Raw genomic sequence first — 20586 nt, 5'->3', positions numbered from 1 at the left:
ATGGCATTGGCAGTAGCTAGAAAAGGTCTACCAAGGATGATGTATTCATCCTTGTCTTTCCCAGTATCTAAGATTATGAAATTTGCACGGATGTAAAGGTTCTCAACCTTTACTAAGACATCCTCTACCAGACCATATGCCTTTTTCATTGACTTGTCTGCCATCTGTAGTGAGATTCTTGCAGCTTGCACCTCAAATATTCCCAGCCTCTCCATTACAGAGAGTGACATGAGGTTTATGCTTGATCCTAGGTCACATAGAACCTTCTCAAAGGTAATGGTGTCCATGGTGCAAGGAATTAGGAAGTGTCCAAGATCCGACAGCTTCTGGGGTAGTTTCTGTTGAACCAAGGCATTGAGTTCCTTGGTGAGCACTGGGGGTTTCTTCCTCTAATGTCTCTGTTCTAAATAACTTGGCATTTAGCTTCATGAGGACTCCTAGGTACCGAGCAACTTGCTCTTTCCTAGTTTCTTCTTCCTCATCAGAGGAGGAGTGATCCTCATAATCCATAATTTACAACAAGGCATTCAATGAAACTTCTATTGTCTCCTCATGAGCCTTAGTTACCTTCAGTTCTTCAATAGTGAAGTCTTGCGTGGGTGTTGAGCACCCAGCTGCCCTATTACTAGCGTTCAATGCTAGCTTTTGTGCCACTTTGGGCATTGAACTCCCAGTAAGGCCTTCCTTACTGGCGTTCAACGCCAGTGATGGTGCTTCTTTGGGCATTGAATGCCCGGTAAGGACTTCCTTACTAGCGTTCAATGCCAGAGCTTCCCCTTCAGATTCGGCCTTAGCTTCCACAGTGATGGCCTTGCACTCTTCTCTTGGGTTTACTTCAGTGTTACTTGGGAGAGTGTTAGGAGGGGTCTCAGGGATTCTCTTGCTCAGCTGACTAACTTGTACCTCTAGATTTCTGATGGAGGACCTAGTTTCTATTAGGAAACTGTGAGTGATCTTAGAGAGTTTAGAGACTATGGTTACTAAGTTAGAAAGGCTCTGCATAGAAATCTCTATGTTTTAATGAGAAGAAGGGAATGGTTTATTATTAAACCTATTCTGGTTTCTTCCACCTTGATTATTATTGAAGCCTTGCTGAGACTTCTGTTGATCTCTCCATGAAAGGTTAGGATGATTCCTCCATGAAGGGTTGTAGGTGTTTCCATAGGGGTTCTCCCATGTAATTCACCTCTTCATCATGGGTTGATCTAGATCATAGGCAACTCCATCATAGGAGGTGTCTTGAGTGCTGCTAGTTGCAGCTTGCATTTCAGTCAAATGCTGAGAGATCATATTGACCTGTTGGGTCAAGATCTTATTCTGAGCCAATATGGCATTCAGAGTGTCAACCTCTAGGACTCATTTCTTCTGAGCTACCCCATTGTTCATAGGGTTTTTCTCAGAAGTGTACATGAATTGGTTGTTTGCAACCATTTCAATGAGTTCCTGTGCCTCTTCGGGCATTTTCTTCAAGTGGAGTGATCCACCAACAGAATGGTCCAATGACATCTTGGACATCTCAGATAGACCATCATAGAAAATACCTAAGATAGTCCATTCTGAGAGCATGTCAGGAGAACATCTCCTGATCAGTTGCTTGTATCCTTCCCAAGCTTCATAGAGGGATTCACCATCTTTTTGTTTGAAGATTTGAACTTCCACCCTGAGCTTGCTCATTTTTTGAGGTGGAAAGAACTTGGCCAAGAAAGTATTGACCAACTTTTTCCAAGAGTCTAGGCTTTTCTTAGGTTGAGAATCTAACCATATCCTAGCTCTATCTCTAACAGCAAAAGGGAAAAGCATAAGCCTGTAGACCTCAGGATCCACTCCATTGGTCTTAACAGTATCACAGATTTGTAAGAATTCAGATAGAAATTGATGTGGATCTTTCAGTGAAAGTCCATGGAATTTACAATTTTGTTGCATTAGAGAGACTAACTGAGGCTTAAGCTCAAAGTTATTTGCTCTAATGGCAGTTATGGAGATACTTCTTCTATAGAAGTCAGAAGTTAGTGCAGTAAAGTCACCAAGAACCTTCCTTGCATCTCCTCTATTATTCTGATCGGCTGCCATGTTTGTATTTTCAGTTTTTTGTTCAAAAAGTTCTGTGAGGTCTCTTCCGGAGTGTTGTGCTTTAACTTGTTGTAAACGCTTCCTTAGAGTCCTCTCAGGTTCAGGATCAGGACCAAAGAGAGGTTCTTTATCTCTATTCCTGCTCATAAAAAAAAAAGAAAACAAGAAAGAAAAGAGAATGGAGGTTTCTATGTCAAAGAATAGAGAACTTCCTGTGAGATGTGAAGAAGAAAGAAGAATGAGGGTAGAGGAATGAGAGGAAGAATTCAAATATTAGGGGTAGAAGAATTTGACTATTAAGAAGTAAAAAGGGAAACTAGAACTAAAATATTTTTATTTTTATTTTATTTATTTATTGAATTCGAAAAACAAAAAAGAAATTAAAAGCTAATTAACTAAAAAGAATTGAAAATTGAAAGATGATTTTCGAAAAAGAAGAGACAGAAAGAGGTGAGAAATTTTCGAAAATAGAAGAGAGAGAAATTAGTTAGGAAGTTTTGAAAAAGAGAGAAGAGAAAACAAGTAACTAATTAAGAAAGATTTGAAAATACGATAAGATAGGAGATTTGAAAAAGATTTGATTTTAAAAATTTTGAAATTGAAACAAGATAAGATAAGTTGAAAAGATAAGATATGGTGAAGATTTGAAAAAGATTTGAAAAGATAGTAAGATTTAAAAAGATTTGAAATTTGATTTTTGAAAGAGATTTAATTTTGAAATTTGAAATTTGAATTTTTAAATTTTAAATTTTGAAATTGAGTTTTAAAATTTGAATTTGAAATAAGATAAGATAGGATTTTTTGAAATTTAAAGAGAGATAAAAAGATAAGATAGAGATTTGGAAAAGTTTTGAATTTTAAAATTTAAAAGAAAGATAAGACAGTAAAGAATCAAATTAAAAGAAAAAAAATTAAAAAGATAATATTTGAAATTTGACTTTACTGACAAGAAAACACCAAACTTTAAAATTTTTAAAATTAAGATAAGAAAAGGAACAAGATTTTCAAAATTTTTGAATAAAGATAGAAAAGATATATATATATATATATATATATATATATATATATATATATATATATATATATATATATATATATTCGAATTAATGAAGAAAGAGAAAAACAACTAAAAGACACAAAATTTAAAATTTTTAGATTAAAGACACTAACTTTTTCAAAATTTTAAAGACAAACAACTAAAATACACCAAACATAAAAATTTTAAGATCAAAACCAGAAAAGGAACAAGAACAACTTGAATACCAAGAAGAACACTCAAGAACAATTTGAAAGTTTAAAGAAAATAAAGAACACACAAAGGATACCAAACTTAAAAATTGACACTAGATTTACACAAAAGTAACAAATTTTGAAAATTTTTTGAAAAAGAAAACAAGAAGTTTGAAACTTTTAGCAAGAACAAGAACAAAAGACGCAAACAAAAGGCAAAGATTAATAAAGAAAAGAAAAAGTTTTGAAACTTTTTTGAAAAGAAAACAAAAGACACAAAACAAAATAATAAAAAGTACCTAATCTAAGCAACAAGATAATCCGGTAGTTTGTCAAAATCAAACCATCCCCGGCAACGGCGCCAAAAACTTGGTGCACGAAATTGACTCCGCAATATTCGCACAGATAGACCGACAAGTGCACCGGGTCGTCCAAGTAATACCTCAGGTGAGTGAGGGTCGATCTCACGGAGATTTTTGGTTTGAACAAGCAATGGCTATCTTGTAGATCTTAGTCAGGTGATTCGAAAAGATGATAGTTGTCACAAAAAAATGCATAAAACAGAATAAATAAATAAAACATTACTAGATAGGTGTGAAATCAGTGATGAGAGAATGGTTGAGGCTTCGGAGATGCTTCTTCCTTCTAGATCAACTTTTCTCACCATCTACTCCAACTTCTGATTGATTCATTCCATGGCAGGCTGTAAATGATTAACGCCAGGTCAGCGGTCATTAATCTCCTCTGCTTCAGATCAAACGCTGGGTCAGCGGTCATCCAATATGAACGGGGTAAAGCTCCTACAGTCCATTCCCTTGGTGATCATACTCAAAGCGCCACAGACAAGGTCGAATCTTCCAGATCAGAGAATGATGTATCTTGGTTCTAGCGTATACCATAGAGGCCCTAATCGCCCCGTACCTTGGCTGCACTGATGTCTCCAAGTACCCAACGAAGTCGTGGATTAGCCGTCTAAGAGATGTATAATCAAGCTTGTGGTTTAGTACTATCTCGTCAAGGACTCGCAAGAACCCATGTGAATAGGGATGACGGTCAAGTTACATTCCCAATTCATTAGGATGAAGAACGAAGATACATCTTAGAATGGAATCAAGCATAGATTGAAATAGAATACTGATATTATTAATCCATAAGAATCAGCAGAGCTCCTAACCTTAACCTAGGAGGTTAGTGACTCATACTTTACAGAAAATAGTAATGTATTCAAAAAAATGGCATATGGTCCTCTTAACAAGGGTGATCCTTGTTCTATATATACTAATCTGATAGCTAAGAATTACAGAAATAAGATAAACTAGTCTTGTAGTGCGAAAATCCACTTTTCGGACCCACTTGGTGAGTGTTTGGGCTGAGCTTGACTGAAGCCACGAGTTGGTACTCGATCTGGGCATTGGACACCAGCTTGGGACTCCAGAATGGGCGTTGTACGCCAGATGCTCCCTTTTGGGCGTTGGACGCCAGCTGCTCCCTTTTGGGCGTTGGATGCCAGGAATGGGGTTGGTGGCTGGCGGTGAACGCCAGTTTTGGGGCTTCATTTTTAAAGAAAAGTATAGACTATTATATATTTCTGGAAAGTCCTGGATGTTAGCTTTCCATACCCATTGAGAGCGCGCCATTCGGACTTCTGTAGCTCCAGAAATATTCCTTTGAGTGCATGAAGGTCAGAATCTGACAGCATCTGCAGTCCTTTCTCTATCTGTGAATCAAACTTTGCCAAAACTCCTCAATTTCAGCCCAAAAATACCTGAAATTATCATAAAATATAACAACTCAAAGTAGAATCCAAAAATATGAATTTTTCACTAAAACCTATGAAAATATAATAAAACTTAAACAAAACATAATAAAAACTATATGAAAATGATGCCAAAAAGCGTATAAAATATCCGCTCATCAGTATCTCAGCATGATGATAAATTTATAGTTATATGATTACTATAACCAAATATATGTAACAAAAATTAAACTTATACTCATGTTAATATGTCTATAAAGAAATTGAATAGCTTGAAAAAATCATGTGCACATTCATATAAACTTAGAAAATTTATTGATGAATATCTAATTAAACCACCTAAACTCCCAAAGGTAATCATCAAGGTTTGACCGAAATAAACATATGCATAAAAATAAAAGTTAAATTTTTTGTTTAAGCTTAGCATCAATAAGTGTTATTGTTCATACCCTGGGTCGCGTTACCCGACCCGAGCTAATTGAAGACAAGTTGACCGATCTCTTCAGGTCAAGATTACCCAACCTCCTCTCAAGGAGTTCGGCCAGAACGCTACAAGGAGTCCAAGCAGGCCCAAATAAAGGAACATAGCCCAATCTAAAGGCAACCAAAGCCTAGAAAGATAAGGGCGGTTCCTCTTAAAGATAAGATGATTTCACTCAGAAGATAAGATAAGATAACTAACTTATCTTATCCGGAAAGGTCAACCTACACCATTATAAATACATTGGAGCACCCAGGTATAACTCATACTCTAATTCTACACAAAATACCTGCTTAAAACCCATACTAACTTAAGCATCGGAGTCTCTTGCAGGTACCACCACCCTCCGGTGATCAAGGATCCGTAGCACCACCAAGACCAACAGGTGGGACACGATAGCTCCGACCCCCACTGCAGATCTTGCCCGAGATCGACCTTCAGTTTCAGGTAACCCTCGGAACATTGGCGCCGTTGCCGGGAGACCTGGAAGTCATCCAATCATCATGGCAGACAACCTGGACAATGACCACAATTCTGATTTAGAGAATAGAACGCCACATAAGAACGCGGACATCACACCAAACGATACTTCTCAGCCAAACAAAGACAAGAATTCACCAAGCACAAAAATCATGGAGGCGCTTCAAGCTCAACAAGATCGTCTCAAACAGCTTGAAAAAGAGGCCGAGCAGCAAAGGGAAGCCGAGAGGGACCTACGAAGGAAAACTAGGCGACGCCGAGAATTAGAGGACAAGCTCCTAAAACTTGAAGCCGATCTCAAAACCAAGACTACCCGATCCAGTCATGAAGATAGCCCCCACAAGGATCAAGACCCATTCACCAAAGAGATCATGAAAGCCAAAGTCCCAAAAGACTTCAAAGTTCCCGACATGAACCCGTACGACGGCACATCAGATCCAAGCTATCATCTCAGCAATTTTAGAAGCAGAATGTATCTCACCGACGCCTCAGATGCTATTCGATGCAAAGCCTTCCCAACAACACTAACAAAGACAGCAATCAAGTGGTTCGACACTTTGCCCCCCAGATCCATCACAAATTTTGACGACCTGGCCAAGAAATTTCTTGCCCGATTTTCCATCCAGAAGGACAAAGCCAAACACGCCCCAAGCCTCTTAGGAATCAAGCAGGGAGATTAGGAGAGTCTTCGTAGCTACATGGAGAGGTTCAACAAAGTATGCCTAGACATACAAAGCCTACCAACGGAAGCAGCCATTATGGGTCTCATCAATGGCCTGCGAGAAGGACTTTTTAGTCACTCCATATCAAAGAAACATCCAACATCTCTGAATGAAGTGTAGGAACGAGCTGAGAAGTACATCAACATGGAGGAAAACTCTCGGCTAGGAGAGACCTCAAAATTCGGATTCTCCTACTCCTCCCGGGATAAGGATAAAGAGTCCAAGAAAAAAGAAGATCAATACGGCAAGAAGCCTAAAAAATACAACAACTATATCCCTCTCCTAAAAAATACAACTATACGCCACAAAACTGAATATGAGGCACTACTAGCTGGTTTGAAGCTGGCTAAGGAGGTTAGAGCTCAAAAGCTTATCATCTTCAGTGACTCACAAGTAGTCACCTCACAAATAGTAGGGAGCTACCAAGCCAAGGATCCCACCATGAAAAAGTACTTGGACAAAACCAGGGAACAACTCGGACAACTCGGGAAATATGAGGTCCGCTACATACCTCGGGAACAGAATGCTCGAGCTGATGCACTCTCAAAACTAGCCAGCACCAAATCAGGGGACAACAATAGAAGCCTCATCCAGGAAATACTGCAGAACCCGTCAATCTCGGAAGAAGAAAAGGTCCTAGCCATAACAGGTCTGGATCAAGGATGGATGAATCCCATAATTAACTACCTCAAAACAGAAACACTCCCTACAGATAAGAAAGAGGCGAAGTGGTTAAAACGGGAGGCACAATACTACACCATCATAAACAATACTCTATACAAGAGAGAGATTTCAATACCACTGTTAAAATGTGTGTAGACTTCCAACACAAAGAAAGTTTTAGAAGAAGTACACAGTGGCATCTGTGGCAACCATCTCGGAGCACGAGCTCTTGCCAAAAAAGTACTCCGAGCCGGATTCTATTGGCCGACTTTGCAAAGGGAAGCAACAGAGTTCGTAAAGACATGTCCACCATGTCAGAAACATGCTAATTTCCACATTGCCCCACCAGAGAAACTCATTAGCGTAACCTCACCCTGGCCATTTGCAAAATGGGGACTTGACCTCCTTGGGCCCTTCCCTCAAGGATCAGGACAGGTCAAGTTCCTCATCGTAGGGGTAGACTATTTCACAAAATGGATTGAGGCAGAGCCCCTAATTAATGTCACTGCTCAAAGAAGTCAAAAATTCCTATATAGAAACATGGTCACAAGGTTTGGGGTTCCTTACTCCATTACCATAGACAATAGCACTCAATTCACAGACACAGGCTTTAGAAAATTGGTGGCCGATTTGAAAATAAAACACTAATTCACTTCCGTAGAACACCCCCAGGCTAATGGACAGGCAGAAGCCGCCAATAAAGTCATTTTAGCCAGGCTAAAATGGAGATTACAGGATGCAAAGGGAGTCTAGGCTGAAGAGCTCCTACAAGTCCTATGGGTATATCGGACAACTCCACACTCCACGATGAGGGAATCACCCTTCCGACTAGCTTACGGAATGGAGGCAATGATCCCACTGGAAGTCGAAGAAGGGTCCCCCAGAACGATCTTCTACAGTGAAGAGGCCAACCCCTGACTTCAAAAGGAAGAGCTCAACTTACTTCCAGAAATACGGGAAAGAGCTCGGATCAGGAAGGATGCGTTAAAACTTCGAATGGCCTTAAGGTACAATCAAAAGGTAGTACAGCGAAGTTTTGCCAACAACGACCTCATCCTAATCCGAAACGATATCGAAACAAGTCGACCTGGAGAGGGAAAACTGGCGGCTAACTTGAAATGACCCTACTGAGTCACAGAAGTATTGGGAAAAGGCTACTACAGGGTGTCTGAACTCGAGGGGCGAGAGCTACCAAGGTCATGGCACGCCTGCAACCTAAGAAGGTATTATAGTTAGGAAGTAATAAAGGATCTTAGGCCAAATGTGCACTCTTTTTCCTGAAAAGGTTTTTTAACGAGGCACCAAGCTAAGATCTGCAAAACTGCATAACTTAAGAGGGTAAAATCCCACATATATATATATATTTCAGAAAAAATGTCCACTTTCTATTTGAATAAAACTTTTCAGATTTCTTCTACAAAGACTCTCTACAGGTCGGCAAGGTGAAAACAAATTCACCTCCCGACCACGATGAAAATCGAATTCATCGTCCGAATTTCGACAAAGATCGACAAAAAGTAAAAACCAAATTCACTGCTCGATCAAAGACAAAGCTATAGGTCGGCAAGGTGAAGATCAAATTCACCGTCCGATCACGACAAAATCGACAAAGTTATAAAAAGTAATCCATAAGCTGAGGCCTGGCCAGCCCTGACTAAAAAATGGATTACTAGAAATAACTTGAGATGGACCGACATGAAGAAGTCGGACCAATTGACCAAAGTGACAAAAAAGTTATAAAAAAGTGATCCATAGAAAGAGGCCTGACGTGGTCTGAGAAAAAATGGATGGTTAAAAATAACTTGGCACAGGACGACATGAAGAAGTCAGACCCGACTGATCAAAGCGACAAAGTTATAAAAAGTAATCCACAGAAAGAGGCCTGATCAGCCCTTATCAAAAGTGGATTACTAGAAATAACTAAGAAGGGACCGACATGAAGAAGTCGGCCCAAGCCAATCAAAAGCGACAAAGTTAATAAAAAGTAAATCCATAAAAAGAGACCCGATGAGGTTCAACTAAAAGGGGATTACTAGAAAACAACTCGAAAGATTCAACAAAAGAAGCCAACCAACAGAAGGCGTGCACTAGAAGGGACACAGCTCGACCCAAAGAAAGCCACGACCTCACCAAAATCAAGTCACAAGTGTTCTATGAGAACACTAAAAAGAATAGTCGAACAAAGGCTAGCCTCAAAAGGTCACTTCGACCAAAGCAGGAAATAAACAAACACAAAGGCAAAAAGCACCAACATTCTGCAAACAAACACGTCAAGAAGAAACAAAGCGACTATAATAAAGACTCAGAAGGCCACCAGAGAGTCGACCTCAAGAGTTCAAAAGCATTTGTTTTTTTTTAAAAAAAGAAAGTTGCTAATAAAAGCAACTAAAATGTCAAAGTCAAAAGAACTACTAATTACAAAAAATCCAGAGTTTCAAAGACCCACAAAGTCGGGCCATGAGATACCAAAGCAACACAGAAGCTACAAAGGATTCAAAGACTCCCCAGTGGCGGCATCTCAGGGTGAAGGAAGACGAGTCGCAAGAGGGACAGCATCAACTATTCCATCCAGCCGAGTCAGAATCTGAACATAAGGATCAGACTCGGGACGGCCGACCTCAGATTCAGGAACTGGGGAAGTTGGGGCAACAAAAGCTTTGGTGGATGGCACAGGAGGTGGATCTACATCATCATCATCTTCATCCGGGGCAGGAACGATCTTCCCATTTTCTACAATATTGTCCAAACTGAAGAGAGACAGGTCAAGCTCAGGAGCGAGCACTCGGACCTGATCCTTCAAATTTTCATAGGCAGAAGTCACGCTGCCCACGAGATGGCCTTGGAGCTCGGCATAATCAGCTCGAGCAGATTCCAACCTCTCCCTGAGCTCTATCATCTCACCATAAGTCCGGACATAGCTATCATTATGCTGCTGCGCCATCTCCTCAGCCAGATTTGTAGAAGCCACCGCAGTAGTAGCCCGAATCTTCTCACCTTCCAACTCTTTTTTCAGCTTTGCCACCTTCACCTCAAGTTTCTCTTTCAACCCCTTGATCCTGTCGAATTACGACTTGGCCTCCTCCGTAAAAGCCTTTGTCGCATGAACAGGAAAATCCTGGGCAGTTCGGAATAAGGCTGCTCCCATGTGTGCCATCTTAATACTGCTTCGGGTAATGAAGTCTAGATGACGAAGAATGGATACATCATCAGTAGGAACAACACTATAAGGAGCAATTTGATGATCGACAAACCCCACAGCATCAAAATCAGGGGCGTCCAAATTAAAAGGCTCAACAGTCCTCTATCTTTTTGGAGGAGGGCCGACAGTGGGAGAAGAGGTAGCAGCAGAAGTTTGGGGAGGATCAACCAAATGGACCTGAGGAGTAGGAATCACCCTCCTCAGTCCAGAAGTGCTCAAGGGCGGCTTTTTAGGAGGAACCTGAGAAGATCCTTCCCTAGCAGCCTTAGTCGAGATGTTCTGGGCAGCTGTGGCTTTCCTCGCCTTCTTAAAGGCCTTCGTGGAATCATTATTCTTAACCATCTCTACAAAAACACGGCAAAACCAAGTTACAAAACTGAAAAAAAAAAGTGAAGGAAAAAGAAGTCGACCACTACCCAGCTCAGCTCGAACAAGGGAGGGGTCCCCTAAGAATTTCTTTGTGTCGAGATGGGGGGGCTGCCCCCAAATCTCCTCCAACACATTCACAAAAGCCTGCTCGATCTCATCAAGCATCTCCCATAAATATCTAGACACCACAACATTCTTTTGCCAACTTAAGGGGAAGGCAGGTTCATTATTTGGCTCTAAGAAAAATGGTCGAGCTCCCTCAACAGCTCGGACCTTAAAAAAGTAGTTCTTAAAGTCCCTAAAGGACTCTTCATACATAGAAAACACTTTCTTTCCTTGGACAGACCGGAAAGAAACCCAAGAAGCTTTCTTTTTGGAAGTCCCAGGTTTGGTCAAAACAAAGAGATAAAGAAAGAGAGTTTGAAAAGGCTTGACATCCAATTCTTGGCACAGCAACTGAAAGATCTTAATAAAGTCTCAGGAGTTCGGATGGAGCTGTGACGGAGCTACATTACATGAATACAACAAATCGGTCTCGAAAGAGGTAAAAGGAAGGGTAATGTTCATTTGGCTAAAGAAGTAGTCATAAGCAAAAAAGAAGGGACGTTCCCCCTGGGTCAGAGAAGAAAAGCAAATCCTCTCGTCAAGGTCAGGCGCTACCAACTCGTAATTCTTCTCCTGATCCTTACTACTACAGATCCGATGATGCTTTCTAAGCTCCACGCAGTATTCAGAGTTAACCACTGAAATGCACATCAGGATGAGGTAGTCCAGCCAGTCAGACATGCCCTCGGGGACTTTGGAGGATGTCTTGACAATATTTTTGCGAGAAGACATGAGTCAACTAGTCCTACAGTAAGAAAAAGAAAAATGCGTTACTAACCAAAACAGCTCGGGCAAATCAAGAAATCAGCCCAGACAAATATGGATACAACTTAGACTAAAGTATACAACAGCAAAAGGGAAACTCCAGGATTCACACTAAAATCCAGGGGCACCCTTTGGAGGCAGTAACAAGGCAGGAACCAGAAAAGAAGGAAACCAACGGACTATGCCCTAATCATCTCGCAAACAATCCTCTCCTAGTAAACGTCACAAAGCAGCAAGAAATCTCATCATCATCAACAAGGACCATCAAGACTACAATCTTTCTTCATCAAAAACGGTGCAAATAGGGTAATAAACCCAGCAACGAAGACACACAGAAATAAAAGATGCAGGAACGGACCTAATAAAACCCTAGAAAAGAAAAAGTCACCAGGCATACATCATAGCAAAAGAAACACGGGGATAAGCACAAAAGATGCAAGCTTTTTCAGATAACCATAATTCACTCCTTAAGAAGGTCAAAGATTCAAAACACATGCAGTAGCTGAAGTCATATAAAAAAACGACTAAATGAAAATAACAAAAGGAAGAGAGAGCACCAACCTGTAGAGGAAGAAGAGACGAGTGTGAGGAAAAGGTTCGGAGGAAACGGTGGCGACCAAGCACCCTTGAGTCGAAGCGAACAAAGGGGAGGAAGCACCCCAAGCGAAACGACGGAACGCAAAGGGTTGAGAGAAACAAAGTGAAGCAGAAGCGAAAAGAAAGGAAGCAAGAAACTGAAAGATAAGACTTGAAAATTCAAAGTAAAAAGAAAAGAGGGAAAGAAGGGAAACGGCAAAAGGAGGGAGTTAATGAGCATTTAAAACCCCGCACATTCTCAAGGAAGCACAAACGCACACAGTAATTAAACAAGGGAAAAGGAAAAACGCTCCGCATTCAAAGGAGGCCAGCAGGAGCTATAAGAAGATCGACAAAAAGGCTAAATGCTCGAGCTCGACTTCCCCAAAAAAGGTCAAAGTCCGAAGACGCAACCTTAAAAGTAAAATCGAGCTCAAGCAGGGGCACTGTTCATACCCTGCGTCGAGTTACCCGACTCGAGCTGATTGAAAACAAGTCGACCGACCTCTTCAGGTCAGGATTACCCAACCTCCTCTCAAGGAGTTCGGCCAGAACGCTACAAGGAGCCCAAGCAGGCCCAAATAAAGGAACATAACCCAATCTAAAGGCAACCAAAGCCTAGAAAGATAAGGGCGGTTTCCCTTAAAGATAAGATGACTTCACTCAGAAGATAAGATAAGATAACTAACTCATCTTATCCAGAAAGGTCAACCTACACCATTATAAATACACTGGAGCACCCAGGTATAACTCATACTCTAATTCTACACAAAATACCTGCTTAAAACCCATGCTAACTTAAGAATCGGAGTCTCTTGTAGGTACCACCACCCTCCGGTGATCAAGGATCTGCAGCACCACCAAGACCAACAGGTCAGACACGACAGCTCCGACTCCACCACAGATCTTGCCCGAGATCGACCTTCAATTTCAGGTAACCCTCGGAACAGTTATCAACTAGGTCAGTGCACTCTTCCTACTAGCAACCTCTTAATGAGGCTCCCTGAGATGGAGCTTTAGTTCCTTTATCTGACTGATTTGAGAGACCAAGTTAGCCGTAGCTTCCTTCATCTTCGCTTCCAACTTCTCATACCTAGTGCAAGCAGTCACAATTTCACTCTCTTATAACAAAAGACATATTCAAGCATTAACAAAAGCAAAAGGACACATCAATGTCCTAACTGAGAAGACACATCCACATTAGAAAAAAATTCTAATAAGAGTTTCAGTAGAGACATGCACGAATAAGTCCAACAGAAAAGAAAAGTCCACAAGTCTTGAAAAGTAACATCGAAGTTCTAAACAAAAGATACATCCATTAAAATCACATCCAATAGAAGACACATCCAAGTAAGTTTTAAACAGAAGACTCATCTATTTAGGACACACCCGACACTAAAAAAAATATCAAAACAATAATACCATCCCTAAAAAAAATCCAATTTCAATAAAATAAACCTCCAATTTTATGAAAAAGAAACACAAAAAACATCAAAAATTACAAAACATACAAAATACCTTCCTGCAAATCTAAAAAATTAAAGAAAAAAGGAACTAAAAATTAAAAGCAGCTGCAAATTTACTCTCCTAATGCCACCACTTTAAATGACTAAATTCAAATCTAATTTCAATTCAAGCAAAATTAAGCTAGCTTATAACTAATTTTTTTTCAAAACTCTCAAACCATATGAAAAATTAACATCCAATTTACTTGATAAGAAACATTGAATAGTTAAAATCAAATAAACATCCATTAATTCAACAAAATCAAAAAACCTCCACTGAAAACACATTAAAAAAATTACTTAGTTATATAGATTACAACTGCTTTTATTATTCAGAACTCCAAAAAATTACTCTTAGTTGTGGGGATAACAACTAGCTATTTTTTCTTCCAAACTCTGGAAATTTACTCCATACATGATCTTAATGCTTCAAATTTAAATTGACCACATTCAAACCAAATTTTAATCTGGGAAAAAGAAAACAAACGACATTATAATTCTGTTTTTATCATGTAATTGTGAATTCACTAAGAAAAAAATAATTACTAACGTATGCAAGAGCCTTCCAGCAAAGCATAACGAACCAGTATCATAGTAAATTCAGTACAATTCATATAATATAAACGTCTAATATTACATAAAAGTAACATCCAATAATTCAAAAAGCATCTTATATGAATATATAAACCTAGTATATGAACCTTAAATAGATCAGTAATATCCTCTAATTACTAAAACCATAAATTTTTACTAACCTGTTAGAGCAGCAATGCAGGTGGACGAGGAAGAGATTGCACGGCGCATCTTGGAGGAAGTGCTGGAGTCAGCGCGAACCGGTGGAAAGATGGAGAGGGCGACACGACCCAATGAGTTTTTGTAGATGATGGCCTCATGACAGCTAGGTTGTAACACGATCCGAACCGGCGACGTAAGCGTCTAGGCTTGCCGTGGAGGACTCTCAGGTTGCAGGCGGCGTGGTCCTGTCTCGTGACACAGGTTGGGGACGTTCACTAGGACTGGTCAGGAAGAAGGGGCAGCGTGGAACGGTGGTGCTTCGATGTGTCATACCACCATTGAGGAAGGGTCAACGACGGGGTTGAGAGGAAGGCTAGGTAGACGGCGGTAGTGAAAGGGTTAGGTTAATAGGTAAATGGTAATTAGTGATTAGGGTAAATTGTGGTAATTTGGGATATGGGTCTTTGATATGTTGGGCTTTGGGGTCCAGCCCAATAGGTATTGGCAGGAGTTGGCTGGACCTTTCTTGATTACCTAATGAGATTGGTAAATAAATTATTGTTTTCTTTTCACATGAGTCCCACCATTTGGCTGAAGATGTTCTTTCATACACGTCCTAACTGTTACTCATCCACATCAGATCGAAACGTCTTGCTTCCTTATTTCTCACTTTCAATGATGATAATAATAATAATTTAATTCTGTTACATCTACATCTTTATAATAAATAACATTTTAATATTAATATTTTTAATAATTAAATATTTTTTTATTTTATTAATAAAAAATAATATAAATACACTATTAATTAATAACAAACATTTTTTTATACGAGTATCAATGTCATTTAGTGTATAAATAATAATTTTCATAATACTTAATTAATTATGTAGACATAACTATTATAAATTTAAGAGTCTCCTTTTATTACTATTTACTAAAGGACTAAAAATGGTTCGTCTTTTTTACTTTTCACGATTCAAGTTATTCATTAACTTAGATTTGTAGGGAGGGCGATTTAGAAATGAAAATAATATTTATTTTGATAAAAAAAAATTCTTTATTTCTTTATATGTAAAATGGTCTGTTTTGTTTGTTACATATAAATGCATGGTAATGCAGAATCTTTAATTTATGTGTAAATTTTATTTTCGCTCTCATTTTAATTTTCTTCCTTTAATATGTAAATTTTTGACACAATTACACTATTTATTAATTTTTATACATAACGACGAGTTTTACCAATTTAATAATTAAATTGAGATATTTTACTATACAGATTAATTAATTGTATAAAATTTGAAAATTACTTGATATCTCATCGCACTACTTTATTTGAATATATAATTTAGTGTTCAAAGTACAATTAAACTATTCATTTATTAATCTTTAATTTTTAAAAGAAATTGATAAATTTAATTATCAAAATTAATATAATGTGATTTGGTGATGTCAATTCTTTTTTTAACTACTTTTTATTTAGCATACATTCATGTATTTTCCTAGTTTTTATTATGTATAATTGACATAATTTATATATCTACAATTTCATGTTATAGAACTTGATTTTATGATCATGTCTAAAAAAAACTGCTTTTATGATAAAGCTAAGAAAAGATTTTATTATGCGATTTATAAAACAACACAAAACATATAAAAAAATAATTATAATATTTTTGTTTTTATAAGAAATTAAGTGGGTCTAACTTAATCCAAAAGTCACTTTAAGAGGTCAGGGTTGTTTTACACTTAGGTAGCATTTGGAAGGGAGGCAGAGATTGAGAAATTGAAATAAGTCTCAGTATTATGTTTAGTGTAAAGTGAGAGACAAAGACCAAAATAAGGATGAAGCTATAATTTAATTGGTACAAAGAGTAAAGTTGAAATTAATTAATTGTAATGAGGGTATTTTAGGTAAAAAATATTATAAAAGTTTCAATCTTTGTCTCCAAAAATTTTAGTTTCCTGTGTCCCAACAAACATGATACTGAGTCCGAATCTCCCAGTCTACGTCCCAATATCTCAAAACAAACGCTACCTTATAGAGGTAAGGGTTATCTCACACTTATAAGGACTATCAGACTTTTAATTTTAGACAATGTGAAACTTAATACACCTATCTCATGCTCAGGACAAGCGTAAAATTTGAGAACGACTTAAATTTGTTGTAGTATGAGAGTGACCCAAGAACAATTTTTCATTTTTGCTAATTAAGTGGGTCTAACTTAACCCAAAAGCTAGCTCAATAGGTAGGGTTGTCTCACACTTCTAAGGACTATCAGACTTTTAATTTTAGATAGTATAATACATCCCTCTCACGCTCAGGACGAGCGTGAAATTTGAGGATGACTTGAATTTGTTATAGTGTGAAGGTGACCCAATAACATTTTTTTGACACCATATAAGAAATTAAGTGGGCCTAACTTATCCAAAAACTAGCTCAAAAAGTAAGAGTTGTTTCATACTTAAAAGGACTATCAGGCTTTCAATTTTAGACAATGTAATACACTCTTCTTACTCTTACTCTCAGGACGAGCTTGAAATTTGAGGAATAACAATTTTTAATTTTTACTCTGATACCATATAAGAAATTAAGGTTGTCTTACACTTATAAAGACTATCAGGTTGATAATATCATATAAGAAATTAAGTTGGCCTAACTTACCTTAAAAATTAACTCAAGAGGTAAAAATTGTCTCATATTTATAAGAACAATTTTAGATAATGTGAACTTAATAGTTTTTCAACATATTTTTAGTGAAGGAGCTAAAGAAAAAAAATATAAAAATAATAGCTAAACAAATTGAAATAACTACTGATGAATATAAAAAAATTAAGAAATCTTTATTAACTTTTTCGAGGTATAAAAATAAAAAAACTCATTTATACTTATTTTAAATAATTATTTTTTATAATAAAATAATAAATATTAAACTCTTAATAATTAGTTGCTAAGACATAACTATTGTAAAGTTATCATTCATCAATTACCTTTTGTCATTAAAAATTCTCAAATTTCCACAATTGAAGATAAGTCTTCGAATTTTTGTCTTGTACACACAAGGCACAACTTTTTTTTTTAAAATTAAAATAAAAGAGAGCTACAAATAATTATCATATTCAATGAATCAATGCCAAGTTAAATTTCTAGTCATGTATTTTTTCTAAAATACATACTTTATTTGATAATGTGTTTAGCCAATAGCATATTATTTTATTTCCTCTATCAGATCTATACTATGCTAAAATTGTTTTGTTTTTTGCCATTAAAGATTTGTTTTGTAAAATATTTTGACAATGTGTTTTGATGCTTAGAATTTATGCACAACAAAATATTTTATGAACTATTTAATCTTATTGTAGCTGTGAAATTTTACATGTTATATTCTTAAAAGCATTGATTTCATATTATAAACTATTTATTTTAATTTTTAAAGGTATAAATTATTAATCAGAGATGTATGAATATTTTTTAAATTTTAAAATAATTATTAGAGAATATAAAAAAAATTCTTTGACATAACTACATAAAAAAGTTAAAAAAATATAATGTTTATTTCATGCAATTCATATTATCATGATATTATTTTTTAAAAAAATTTAAGTCGATAGAAAAAATAATATAAATAATTATACTTCTAGATTCTAACATGCCTCCTCAAGTAAGAATCTCTTGAGTTTGTTTGATTATTTTTATATAAATATTTTTTTATTTATCTCGTATCTTTTGAAATGAAGATTTGAATTCTAGGTTTTTCAGATATGGAATTTTAATATTATATTCTGATACTATTTTTTTTAAAAGATTTAAACTAATAGGAGGAAGCACACATGTAATAACCTGATATAAATTTGTATAAAAAAATAAAGAATTAGATAGAAAATAAGAGGGAATAGAAAGAAATTCCTAGAATTAGGGCCAAAGAGAAAAAATAGAATTTCTCATTACATCATGGATATTTCACATTATTACATCATACTCCTATTGATAGTATAATATAATTCTCTAATTGGGCTAACTCAATACTAATTCTATCATTACTCTATCCTTCAAAACAACCTTGTCCTCAAGGTTGCGAAAAAAATATAAATCCTAATGAAAATTGTAAAAGCTAATTACAATTAATAAAAGAAACCAAACAATTCTAAAATAATATCTTCTATGCTACTGCTAAAAAAAATTACCGCCATAATCTTATTTAAAAAATTTGGGCCCATAAAACTATTAAAATAATTCCTTTTACAAATTAGCTCAGTAAAAATTTCATCTTGCAAAAAGAAAAATTGGGTTGAACCCAAGCACTCCAAACCCAGCTCAAACTCAGGGGGTCTTCTTCCCTTCTACCACAATCCAGACACAGAAGGCCAAAAATTTCATTTCTCCTCTCTCCCTCTCAACTAAGTGTGGGGCTACTGTTAGAAGAACTACCGCCGGTGAGTCAAGCATCACCATCTGGCTCCAGTGGCTCCTTCTCCACCTTTCCTCGGTTCTGTTGGCACCGTCTGCTGCAGAATTCACTGCTAGCTGCGGCAACCCGTCGCTGTCTCGTGTTCCGTCATGATTCCCTGGAAATGCCGCAGCCACCTGCTTCTTCGTCGTTCGAGCCTTATTCCTAAGGGAAGACCGTCACAAGGAGTGGAGTTGGTCTTGCTAAGATCGGAGAAATGCATCGGAATTCTCTGCCAAATTTATTGTTGAATCTGAATTTGAAAATTTGAATTGTTTGTTGAATGTGAATTTGAAAATTTAGATCTAAAATTGTTGATACATTCTGCAAATTTATTGTTGAATTGTTTGTTGAATCTGAATTCGCTTCTTCTGCATCTATGATTTTTGAAGTTTGGCATGAATTTTATTGTTGTTGCTGAAATTTTGGCCGCATCTTTATAAATATAACTTGACAATGACGATTGCTGAATTGTTGTTTGAACTGCCATTTCTGTTGATTTTGCTTGTTTTTGTTGTGGTTGGACTAGGAAATAGAAATCTGATTCTTCTTCCGCATCTTCTTCATCTTCTTTTTCTTCTGTGTGAACTGGAATATCTGTTTGTATTGCATAATCTGAGTTTGTTGTGAGATTTTCTACTCGTAGATTTGTTGCTAAATTTCTCTGTGATGAGTAACTAAATTTTTTGCTTAGTGATTCTTCAAGTTGCTGTTGTTGTGATTGAATTGCCAAATTAAAAACTGAGGATTCTTCTTCTGTTCCTGTGGTATGTTGTTCTCCAAATTGTAAAGCTTTGAAAATTTCTGCTCAAGAGTTGAATTATCTGCCTCTAGGTTGTCGTCTGGAAAATTTGAGGCTATTGGAGTTGTTGATGATCGTGCAAGGTTGCACAAATTTTGGTGCAAGTTGTTTGAATTTCTTCAAGTATCTTAGTCCGTTTTTGATAATCTAAATTCAACTTCTGTAAACTAGTTTAAATTTGATCCCAAATTGAATTCGAGGAATTACCATGGGAGCTTGGTATGGTGTTAAATGAAAGCACCATTTAACACGAATTCGTATCAAGGAATAGAGAATTAGATAGAAAATCATAGAGAATAGAAGAGAAATCCCTAGAATTATGGCCAAAAAGGAAAAATAGACTTTCTTATTACATCATGGATATCTCACATTATTACATCATACTCCTATTTATAATATAATTATTTAATTGGGCTAACCCAATACTAAGTCATCAATTAGGCTGCGTTTGTTTTTGAGAACAAGACAAGACAAAACACTGAGAACAAGACACAAAAGGCAAATACATAAAATTTTGTGTTCTTGCATTTTGTTTGGTGATAAACTAGAACAAATTTTGAAAATCTAATTTATTTTTATTTTTTTCATTAAAAAAATTTGAGAAAAAATATAATAATAAAAAATATAGTTATGAAAAATTAATAAGAATAATGAAAGAAAAAAAACCGTATCCCTTGTTA

At 36.9% G+C, this 20586-nt stretch overlaps 1 non-coding gene across 1 annotated transcript; it reads left to right on the top strand.

The window, feature by feature from the left end:
• Positions 1-1564: 1564 nt before the first annotated feature.
• LOC112787659 (small nucleolar RNA R71) lies at positions 1565-1668 on the top strand. Its single transcript, XR_003195060.1, has one exon. It is a non-coding gene; the product is annotated as a small nucleolar RNA R71 (small nucleolar RNA).
• Positions 1669-20586: the final 18918 nt, after the last annotated feature.

This window comes from Arachis hypogaea, chromosome 20, assembly GCF_003086295.3.
Source record: "Arachis hypogaea cultivar Tifrunner chromosome 20, arahy.Tifrunner.gnm2.J5K5, whole genome shotgun sequence".
Classification (NCBI taxonomy): Eukaryota; Viridiplantae; Streptophyta; class Magnoliopsida; order Fabales; family Fabaceae; genus Arachis; species Arachis hypogaea.
The sequence above is the reverse complement of the archived record's forward strand: the minus strand, read 5'-3'. Positions and strand labels throughout refer to the sequence as shown.